This window comes from Lactuca virosa, chromosome 5 (genome assembly GCF_052849685.1).
Source record: "Lactuca virosa cultivar CGN04683 chromosome 5, Lactuca_virosa_CGN04683_v6, whole genome shotgun sequence".
Classification (NCBI taxonomy): Eukaryota; Viridiplantae; Streptophyta; class Magnoliopsida; order Asterales; family Asteraceae; genus Lactuca; species Lactuca virosa.
This window is the reverse complement of record NC_136430.1, coordinates 61787251-61797765: the sequence shown is the minus strand read 5'-3', so window position 1 is coordinate 61797765 and position 10515 is coordinate 61787251.

Here is a 10515-nt window from a genome sequence, read left to right as displayed (position 1 = left end):
ATATAAATAGAGGAGCTGTAGGTCTTTGTCTAGTTGTTGATGCCAAAGTGTTTACGGTTTACTGAATCGAGTTGTACCAGACGTTTTACTGCAATAAACGTGTGCAAGCTTGATTAATCTTCTTCTTCTATTCTTATTTTGATTGCTATTGATTGTTTGATTGCTTGATCATTGGTAAAGATCCATTTCAGGACCTTACACTCCAGTATCTCTTTAATCAGAAGGGATTGAACATGAGACAACGACGCTGGCTAGAGTTTCTCAAGGACTACGACTGTGAGATACTTTACCACCCCGGTAAAGAAAATGTTGTTGCTGATGCTCTAAGTCGAAAAGTCAATCTTGAAAGAAAAAGGCCAAGAGTGTTGAGAATAGAAGTTGTCTCGACGATTGTGGAAAGTATCAGGAATGCTCAAGAAGAAGCTTTAGAGAAGGACGACCGAAAGGAGGAACATTTGGGAAAAACGTTAGTGTTCGGTACAAACAGTCAAGGACTGAAGGTATTCCAAGATCGGATTTGGGTACCTAAGACGGGAGGAATAAGAGATCTTCTGATGGAAGAAGCGCACAAGACCATGTACTTAATTCATCCCGACATCATAAAAATGTATAGGGACCTAAAACCCTACTACTGGTGGCCGACGATGAAGCTCGATGTTGCAAAGTATGTGGCCGAGTGTGTAACTTGTGAAAGACTCAAGGCACAACATCAGAAACCATACGAGAGTTTAGAACCCTTACCTGTACCCATGGGTAAATGGGAAGACATCACCATGGTTTTTGTGACTAAAATACCCAGGACGAAGAACGGTCACGACATGATTTGGGTAGTCGTGGATCGATTCACCAAGAGTGCACACTTCATAGCAGCCAACGAAAGGTGGTCTATGGATAAGCTTGTAAATGCTTACGTGAAGGAAGTGGTAAGACTTCACGGTGTTCCTTTAACGATTGTATCAGATCGTGATAGTCGATTCACGTCAAGGTTTTGGAGGAGTCTTGTAACGCCCGTAGATTCGGGCTAGTCAATTTAGAGACGATAAGCGTCAAAAATGACTTTTTGATAGAAGATTATTTAGAATGAATAATCTTAACCAAGTCATAGTATATGTTACAAGGGTTCCGTGCATATAAAGAACGCCGAAATCCGAGTTATAACGAAGAAGTTATGGCTCGTCGAAGTTTTTCGGTAAAACCTGCACGGCACCGGGAGACGTAAATAGTGAATTTACGATGGAGGAATTTTTAGCCTTATAAATCTAAACAAAAGTTATAGTATACATTAAACCGAGAACGTACAAAAAAAGAACACCCAAATCTGACTTCGTATGAGGAAGTTATGAATTTTCTAAGATTTGGCATAGCAGTGCACGACCCGAAACTCGAATTTTAGATCGAGCGGTTTTTGGCCTACGCGACCTAAAGGAGAATTGAAGATCTCATTAATAGGAACTCAACGGTAAAAACACAGACGAAAACGGAGTCTGTATGTAGAAGTTATGAATTTTACGCAGACATTTAACAGTATAATCTCCTCGTACTGTTAAATTTAAGATCGGTCGAGAATTAGCCGACGGAGTCAAAATGAAAGTTGTAGATCTTATTTTTACCTACGTATGGATATAAATAACGTCAAAAATGGAGGTCGTATGTGAAAGTTACGGATTTTAGAAGTCGGAAGTGTGCTGTGCGAACATGGGTGATGTGTCACAATCTTGGCCATTGCTTTCTCCCCAAGTCTTGCCACTAGATGGTGACATGTGGCACCAAGTTCAGCCATTTTTCACCCTATAAATAGAACCTCTCCCACCCTTATTTTCTTCATACATTTCCCATTCTTTCTTTCTCTCACTAGTTTCTCTCTCTAACCCCCCCCCCCCCCCCCCCCCCCCGAAAAGCCTAGGGAACCTCCCTAGCACGAGGCGGAAGCCCCGGAGTGCTCGACGGCTCCGAGAAGAAGAGCTTTTCGGCTCGGGAATGTTGCTCCAAGCAAAGCCCGGTTTTCTATAAAACCCGTTGTAAGTGAGCTACGCCTACACTATTTTTAATATATCGTTTATTTAATTATAGTAACGTTATTAGGAACTTATAATAAGTACTTGGGCTATTATTATGGGTTATATAAGTATTGTTTAACGCTTATATAATATTAATAATAGCTAGACTATTAATTAGTCTAGGCGAATAATAGACTAAACTCTAGTAGTAATAATACTAGGTTTCGTCGAAGGAAATTATTTTTAAGAAGCGAAGCGCTGTCTGAGTTCGGATTCACCACCTTTTCAAGTGAGTGCATAGTTACTTTCATCTTAGATATAGATATGAAGTATTTTATATAAATTACGTGGTATGTGTGCATATTATTTGAATACTTGCTTTCTATGCTGGATGAACGATTTTATACATGTTTTAAATAATTTAAAATGTATATGTATTTTATATCTACGAATATGTTGGGTAAAAATGGGTAGATGAATGATGAGAGATGAAAGATGATATGAGTGAAGATTGGCAGCTATAGACTTAGTGCCTAACAAATAACATCGGCAGCTATGGACTTAGTGCCTATAGAATAAACATTGGTAGCTATGGACTTAGTACCTGTTAAATAAACATTGGTAGCTATGGATTTAGTACCTATTAGCTGAACACCGGTAGCTATGGATTTAGTACCCGATGAATGAACTTTAGCAGCTATAGAATTAGTGCTTTACGAACAAGCATTGGCAGCTATGGACTTAGTGCCTATCATATAAACCATGGAAGCAATGGGCTTCGAAATGAACGAATGCAGGATAGATGATTCTTAGGGTAGATCCTTAAGAGTAAGGAAGATAATGGGGATGGGTAATTGGGTTGATTGTTTGATGTTTAAACATAATAATTAAATTATTGTGGGTTGAAAACCCTATGTACTCACCAGGTTTCCCAACCTGACCTACTCAAGATTATTTGTATCACATGTGTCGATATGAAGCTACTTTACACTGAGGGATTTAAAAGAGATGTAGATCACTAGTGTAAATGAATGTAAGTTCTGTTTATGCTTATGTTTCTGTATTGACGATGTCATCCCAAATGTTTTAAAATGGATAAAAATACATTTCTTCGGAAATGCTTTGATAACGTATTTATCATGTTTTTCTGGGAACAAATTCCGCAACATTTTTATTAAAAGAGGTACTCTGATTTTTATAAAGCATAAACAAAATCGGTCTTTTCTGGCCGTGAAAAATGGGGATGTCACAAGTCTACAAGAGGAATTGGGTACGAAATTGTGTTTAAGTACCACTTATCGTCCGCAGACCGATGGTTAGAGCGAAAGAACAATTAAAACGTTGGAGGATATGCTAATAGCGTGTACCCTAGAGTTCCAAGGTAACTGGGATGAATACTTACCTCTAGTATAATTTTCCTACAACAACAGTTACCATTCGAGCATCAAGATGGCACCTTATCAAGCCTTATATGGACAAAAGTGTCGTACACCGTCTTGTTGGCTTGAAGCTGGAGAAAAACAGTTTATGGGCCCTGAGATAGTCCATGAGACTGTTGAGAAGCTGAAGGTGATTAGGGAAAGAATGTTAGCAGCTCAGGATCGTCAGAAGAGCTATGCTGACAAGAAAAGACGACCGATGACTTTTGAAGTTGGCGATTCGGTTTTGCTTAAAGTCTCACCGTGGAAGGGACTTATAAGATTCGAGAAATGAGGAAAGCTAAGTCCAAAGTTTATTGGACCGTTCAAAGTTCTTCAGAAGATTGGAAACCAAGCTTATAAGCTCGAATTACCCGAAGAACTAGATGGTATTCATAACACCTTCCATGTGTGTTATTTGAGGAAGTTCACGGGAGAAGTTGCCTACATAATTCCAATCTCAGAATTAAGAATGGATGAGAACAAGAGGCTGATTGAAGAGCCCGAGGCAATTGTTTACCGTAAGACTAAGAAATTACGACGCAAGATGGTCGACTTAGTGCTAGTCCGTTGGAAACATTCGAATGGGCCGAATCTCACCTGGGAAACAGAGAGTGACATGATGAGTCGCTATCCGCATCTGTTTGTTGATGCATGATTCTGGGACGGAATCATCCTAAGGGGGAGAGAATTGTAACTCCCGTGTTTCAGGGCTAAGCAGTAGTAGATGATGTAATAGTCTAGGTCAACTATTGTAACTCTTTTTAAAGTAATAAAGATGAATTATTTGAGTATTATGTGAATTATGTGCTTTATACTTAATTATAAAGATATAATTAATAAAGAATAAAAATAAGCGTCAAAATTAAAGTATGTGATAAACCCGATATCGATACATAAAGTTGTAGTGGTTGAAACAAGGATTCCGGGGATATAAAGAACGCCGAAATCCGAGTTATAACGAAGAAGTTATGACCTGTCGAAGTTTTGCGACGGAACCGGCACAACACCGGGAAGCGTAAATAGTGAATTTATGATAGATCGATTTTTAGCCTTAGCGATCTAAACGAAAGTCGTAGAAAACGTTAAACGGAGAGCGTCCATAAAAAGAACGCCCAAATCTGACTTCGTATGAGGAAGTTATGATTTTTCGAAGTTTCAACTTAGCAATATACAACCCGAAGTTCGAATATTAGATCGAGCGGTTTTAGCCGACACAACCTAAACGAGAATCGAAGATATCGTTAATAGTAGCGCATCGATAAAAAGACATACGAAAATGGACGTCGGATGAAGAAGTTATGGATTTTTAACGGACCAACCATGTCGCGGCCTGTTAAGAATATAACTTTTAAAATAAAGTCAAAATTAGCCGACAAATTCTAAACGAAAGTTATATAGTACGTTCCCGCCTACGCGTGGATATAAAGAACGTCGAAAACGGAGGTCGTATGCGAGAGTTACGAATTTTTAAAGTTTAGACTCGGATTTGCGAAACCTATTGTTCGAATTGATGACGTGGCCGAACCCCAGTCGTTCGATGAGCTCGCTTCAGATGACGACACGTCGCCCTTCGCATTACGCCCCGCGTCCAAAACCAGGTACGCCCAGCGTACTTCGGCCTTATGTGGTCCGAGAGAGGGCCGCGTAGCACCATCCGGAGCCTGCCACCTGGCGACCTTATCCGATCTACGCCCCGCATAGCATTTCCGAACGCCCAACGTTCTGAGTAGCTGAGCGCCTATAAAAAGGCTGCGAGGGTCAGCCAATTTTTCACACCTTTCAAAGCTTTCTCTCTCTCTCTCTCTCTCTCTACTTTCTCTCTCTAGCCCCTAAACCCCCTAAAGCCTAGGTAAACCCCCTAGCACCCGAAGGAAGCCCCGAGGCTCCCAGAGTCCCGAGAAAAAGGGTCTTTCGGTTCAGAAATGCTGCTCCAAGCAAAGCCCGGTTTTCGAGAAAACCCGCTGTAAGTGAGCTACGCCTACGCTATTTTTAATTTAGCTTCTAATTAATTATAGTAACATTATTAGGACCTTAAAATAATTATTTGAGCTGTTATTATGAGTTATATTAGAGTGTTGCTTAACGCTTATATAATAGTAATAATAGCTAGACTATTAATTAGTCGCGGTTAACGTTAGACTAAACGCTAGTGGTATTGATACTAGGTTTTGTCAAGGGAAAATTGTTTTGAGATAACGAAGTGCTGCCCGAGTACCGAGTCACCACCTTACCAGGTGAGTGCATAGTCAATTTCATCTTACACATAGATATGAAGTATTTAATATAAATTACGTGCTATGTGTGGATATTGTCTGAATACTTGCTGTCTATGCTGATGAAAGATTTTTATACATGTTTTAAATGATTTAAACTGTATATGTATTTTATATCTACAAAAATATTGGGGTAAAACATTGGTAGATGTAATAGATGATGTGTGATAAAATGAAGAGATGCCTCGATGTTGTTGTTGTTGATTCTCTCATCTAGCAGAGTATGGATGATGACCACAGACTCTTCTAGACAGTCCAGTGGAACGCTAGCAGGCTCGCAACCTGTAGGTGTTTGTGAACGATGTGTTCACCGGTGTACTCTATCTCCCTCATGGTTGCCTTAAGGACATTTATTGCTGAGGAATCCCCTTAGCAGTAGTGTCCATCCCGATGATGATCCTTAGGCTAGGTCCCTTATGATAGGTGTTTAGGGACGTAAAGTGAGGATAACGGGAATGGGTAATCGGGTTATTGTTGGTTGATGAAATTAAATAACTTATTTATTGTGGGTTGAAAACAATATGTGCTCACCAGGCTCCCAAGCGTGACCCACTCAGTTTCATGTATTACAGGTAGTGGCGTTCGAGCATAGATGTGATGTTTTGGATGAGGGATTACGAATATAGGCCTGTAGATATGAAATAATGTAGTAAGGCTTATATTGTACTGTTTATGCTTTTGATCTGTATCGAACATGACATCCCAAGTCTTTTTAATGAAATACATTTCTACGGAAATGCTTTGATAAATCTTTATCATATTTTTATTTTGGGAACAAATTCCGCAACACTTTTATGTAAAATGTTACTCTGATTTTCAAACAAGAATAAACAAAATCGGTCTTTTCTGGCCGTGAAAATGGGGATGTCACACAATTGCTATGAAAGTTATTTTGAAGATAAAGGGACAAAATAGGTCACCTTGATGGAGACTAGGTATGAGAGAAAATTATTTTGAAGGAGCACACTCACCAATACATATCATAATTATGTGGGGAGCCACTTGGGCTGGAGTTCGGTATTTCCTTAGTCAATGTTGTTAGAATTAAGCTAGAACTTTGTAAATATTATCTAACGATAGTTAGTTAGTTGGTGGTTATAGTAAAAAGTTATTATCAATTATGTAACCGTCCTAATGAATGGACGTGATGGTTAGGGATGTATAAATATGTAAACTCTGTGAATTAATAGAGTTGTTGAAAATTTTACGTGTGTAAACCTTCTTCTCATTGTTATTAGAACCATCTTCTTCTTGTTATCATAACCAATCTTCAAACAAATTGGTATCAGAACCAATCTTCATGGAATCAACTTCGGGGAACGGATTACAGTCTCAACCACAGTCAGGGACAAGGCTTGAACATATGATTTGGGAGGGCCAAAAATATAATATGTATAAAAATCGGTGTGCAGGGGGCCACCGCCAAATTTTTTTTATTTTTTGGTCTAATATGTATAAAATTAAAGTATAAGGGGCTATTTGTAACAAAAAAAAACAGGGGGGCACAGCCCCCCTTGCCCTAATAAAGCTTCGCCCATGACCACAGTTACCAAAACTAAATGGAAAGAATTACTTTCACTGGAATATCCAAATGAAAGTGTTGTTCGAATCTCAAGATCTTTGGGATGTCGTTGAACACGGAATCAATGAACCCACAGACCCTATGGTATTGACTGCGGTTGAGACCTTAGAGTTGAAAGATTTGAGAAAGAAAGATAGAAGTGCCTTATTTCTAATATACCAAGCAGTCGATGAAAACATATTTGAAAGAATTTCATCCTATGACACTTCGAAGGAGGCCTGGGATATTTTGCACAAATCATATAGAGGAGAAGAGAAGGATAAGATTGTTAGATTGGAGACGCTTCGTTGTGAATTTGATGGATTAAGAATAAAGGAAACTGAATCCATAGAAGAATTTTTGAATCTGGTTATAATCCTGATAAATCAAATGCGTTTAAATGGAGAAATTCTTGAAGATAGGAGGGTTGTTGAGAAAATCTTGCCAAGCCTCACAAAAACTTGGAGGATTTTTCATTAGAAAATCTTCTGGGTACACTTAAATCCCATGAACTTAGAATGAAGCAGTTTGAACCCCCTATACTGGAACACGCCCTTCAGGAAAAAGATAATCAACCCAAAAACACCAACAAAGGCAAGAATCAAAGAAAACCACAAATACGGTGCCATTATTTCCGTAAGTTCGGTCACGTCAAGAAAGCCTGCATGAAAAGAATCGCAGATGAAGGAATGGAGTCCAGTTTCATTCACAACGAAGAGAGAAATGATGACGAGATAATGTTCATGATGCTTAGTGTTCAAGATTCAGTGCAAGATACCTTGTGGTATCTAGACAGTGGTTGCAGTAACCATATGACGGGCAATAAAGACATGTCCGTTAGTCTAGAAGACTCAAAGAAAAGGGAAGTCTGAACCGGGGACGATAAAAAGCTTAGTGTGGTAGGGAATGGAGTGATATCCATTAAGATTAGAGATATTGAAAAGAAGATCTCTAATGTGTTCTACGTATCAGGTTTGAAACATAACCTATTAAGTATGGGACAACCTATTTTAAAAGGGTATGATTTACGATTTAAAAATGGCTTTTGTGAGATAAAAGACAGGAATAATGCTTTGATCGGGAGGGTAGAGATGACCGTGAACAAGTTGTTTCCTATCAAGTTTGATGGGGACAATCTTTTCTCTCTCTACACAAACACAAAAGACGTGTCACATCTGTGGCATCACAGGTTTGACCATGCAAACTTTGGTGCCCTTACTTACATGCATAAACACCAAGTGGTACATGGGCTACCCTTTATCGTTGTTACAAATGATGTATGTGAAGCGTGTGAATTTGGTAAACATTCAAATAAATCATTTCCTCAAGACAAGGCCTGGAGGGCATCAAAGCCCTTCGAATTGGTCCACTCGGATATTTGGGGTCTGATGAAAACATTGTTAATCGGAGGAAGTAGGTATGTGTTAACCTTCATAGATGATTTTAGCAGAAAAATATGGATTTATTTTCTTAAAGAAAAATCAGAGACCTACAATTACTTTGTGATCTTTAAAGCTTTTGTTGAAAATCAAAGCGAACACAAAATCAAATGTTTAAGGTCTGATCGTGGTGGGGAATACATTGCTCTTTGTCTTCAATCCTTCTTGAAAGATAATGGCATGCATCACCAACTAACTGCAAGTTACACACCTCAGCAAAACGGGGTTGCTGAACGAAAAAACATGACTCTTGGTGAGATGGAAAGGTGCATGTTATAGGGAAAGAGATTACCAGAGGAATTTTGGGCTGAAGCGATAGCATGTGCAACGTATCTGATCAATAGAACATCAACGAAAAGTGTAAACAACATGACACCACAGGAAGCTTGGAGTGGTCTTAAACGGGGTATAGGACATCTATAGATTTTCGAGTGCATTGTCTATGCACATGTACCTGACCAAAGAAGGGGAAAACTCGATCAGAAATCCGAAAAAGCTGTGTTTGTGGGTTATAGTGAAAACACAAAAGCATACAAACTCTATAAATTTGTAACAAAAAAGGTAATCATAAGCAAAGATGTTATTTTTGATGAAGCAAAAGCTTGGAATGCACCTTTAAGAAGTGAAGAGAACAATTCATACATCCCGGTGAGCATTTGTTCTGAAAAAGAAAGCGATGAGGAGGGAAGTGAGATGAACACACACACACACACACACACACACACCTGTCAATGACAACTCATTACAATCCATTGATGACTCTTCAAGTTCATCTGAAGAACCACCTCGTGTTAGAAGGATCAAGAAAAAACGAAGCATGGCAGACCTATACGAAAACACTCAAAGATTGGACTTCGAAGACATGGCTGACTATGCTCTTTTTGCTGATGTTGATCCTGTAACTTTTGAAGATGCATTTCAAGATAAGAAATGGAGAGACGCAATGGATGCATAAATAAGATCAGTTTTAAAGAATGATACATGGGAACTAGTTGATCCACCCAAAGATCATAATTCTATTGGTGTCAAATGGGTATATAAAACTAAACTTATTAAAAGAGGAGAGGTTGAAAAGTATAAGGCACGTTTAGTCGCCAAGGGATGCAAACAAAAGTTGGGAGTTGATTGCCAGGAAATGTTTGCTCCAGTAATCAGACTAGAAACTATTTTTTTGGTTCTTGCTTTAGCAGCACAATATGAATGGGATGTGCATCAAATGGATGTGAAGTCAGCTTTCCTAAATGGTACCCTTGAAGAAAAGTGTACATTGATCAACCAACTGGATATTTGAAGAAGGGGGTAAGAATATAAAGTTTTTCACTTGAAAAAGGCCTTGTATGGTTTAAGGCAGGTACCCCGTGCCTGGTACAGTAGAATTGACAAGTATTTCCTGGAAAATGTCTTCAAGAAGTGCCCCTTCGAGCATACCCTCTTTGTCAAAAAAATTACTAAAAAATTTTAATTATTTGTTTGTATGTGGATGATTTGGTTTTTACAAGAAACTTAGAAGAAATGGTTCGAGAATTTAAGGAATCCATGAAAACAGAATTTGAAATGACTGACATGGGACTATTGCATTACTTCTTGGGAATAGAGATAAAGCAAGAGCAAAAGAGGATCTCAATTTCCCAACACAGGTACGCTAAGGAACTGCTTAAACGCTTTAACATGGTGGGTTCTTCACCTGTCTCTACCCCAATGGAGTTTGGATCAAAATTCACAAAAAATACTTCAGAAGATGATGTGAATCCCAGTCTATATAGGAGTCTGGTAGGCAGCCTTATGTATTTAACTGCAACAAGACCGGACATCATGTTTTCTGTG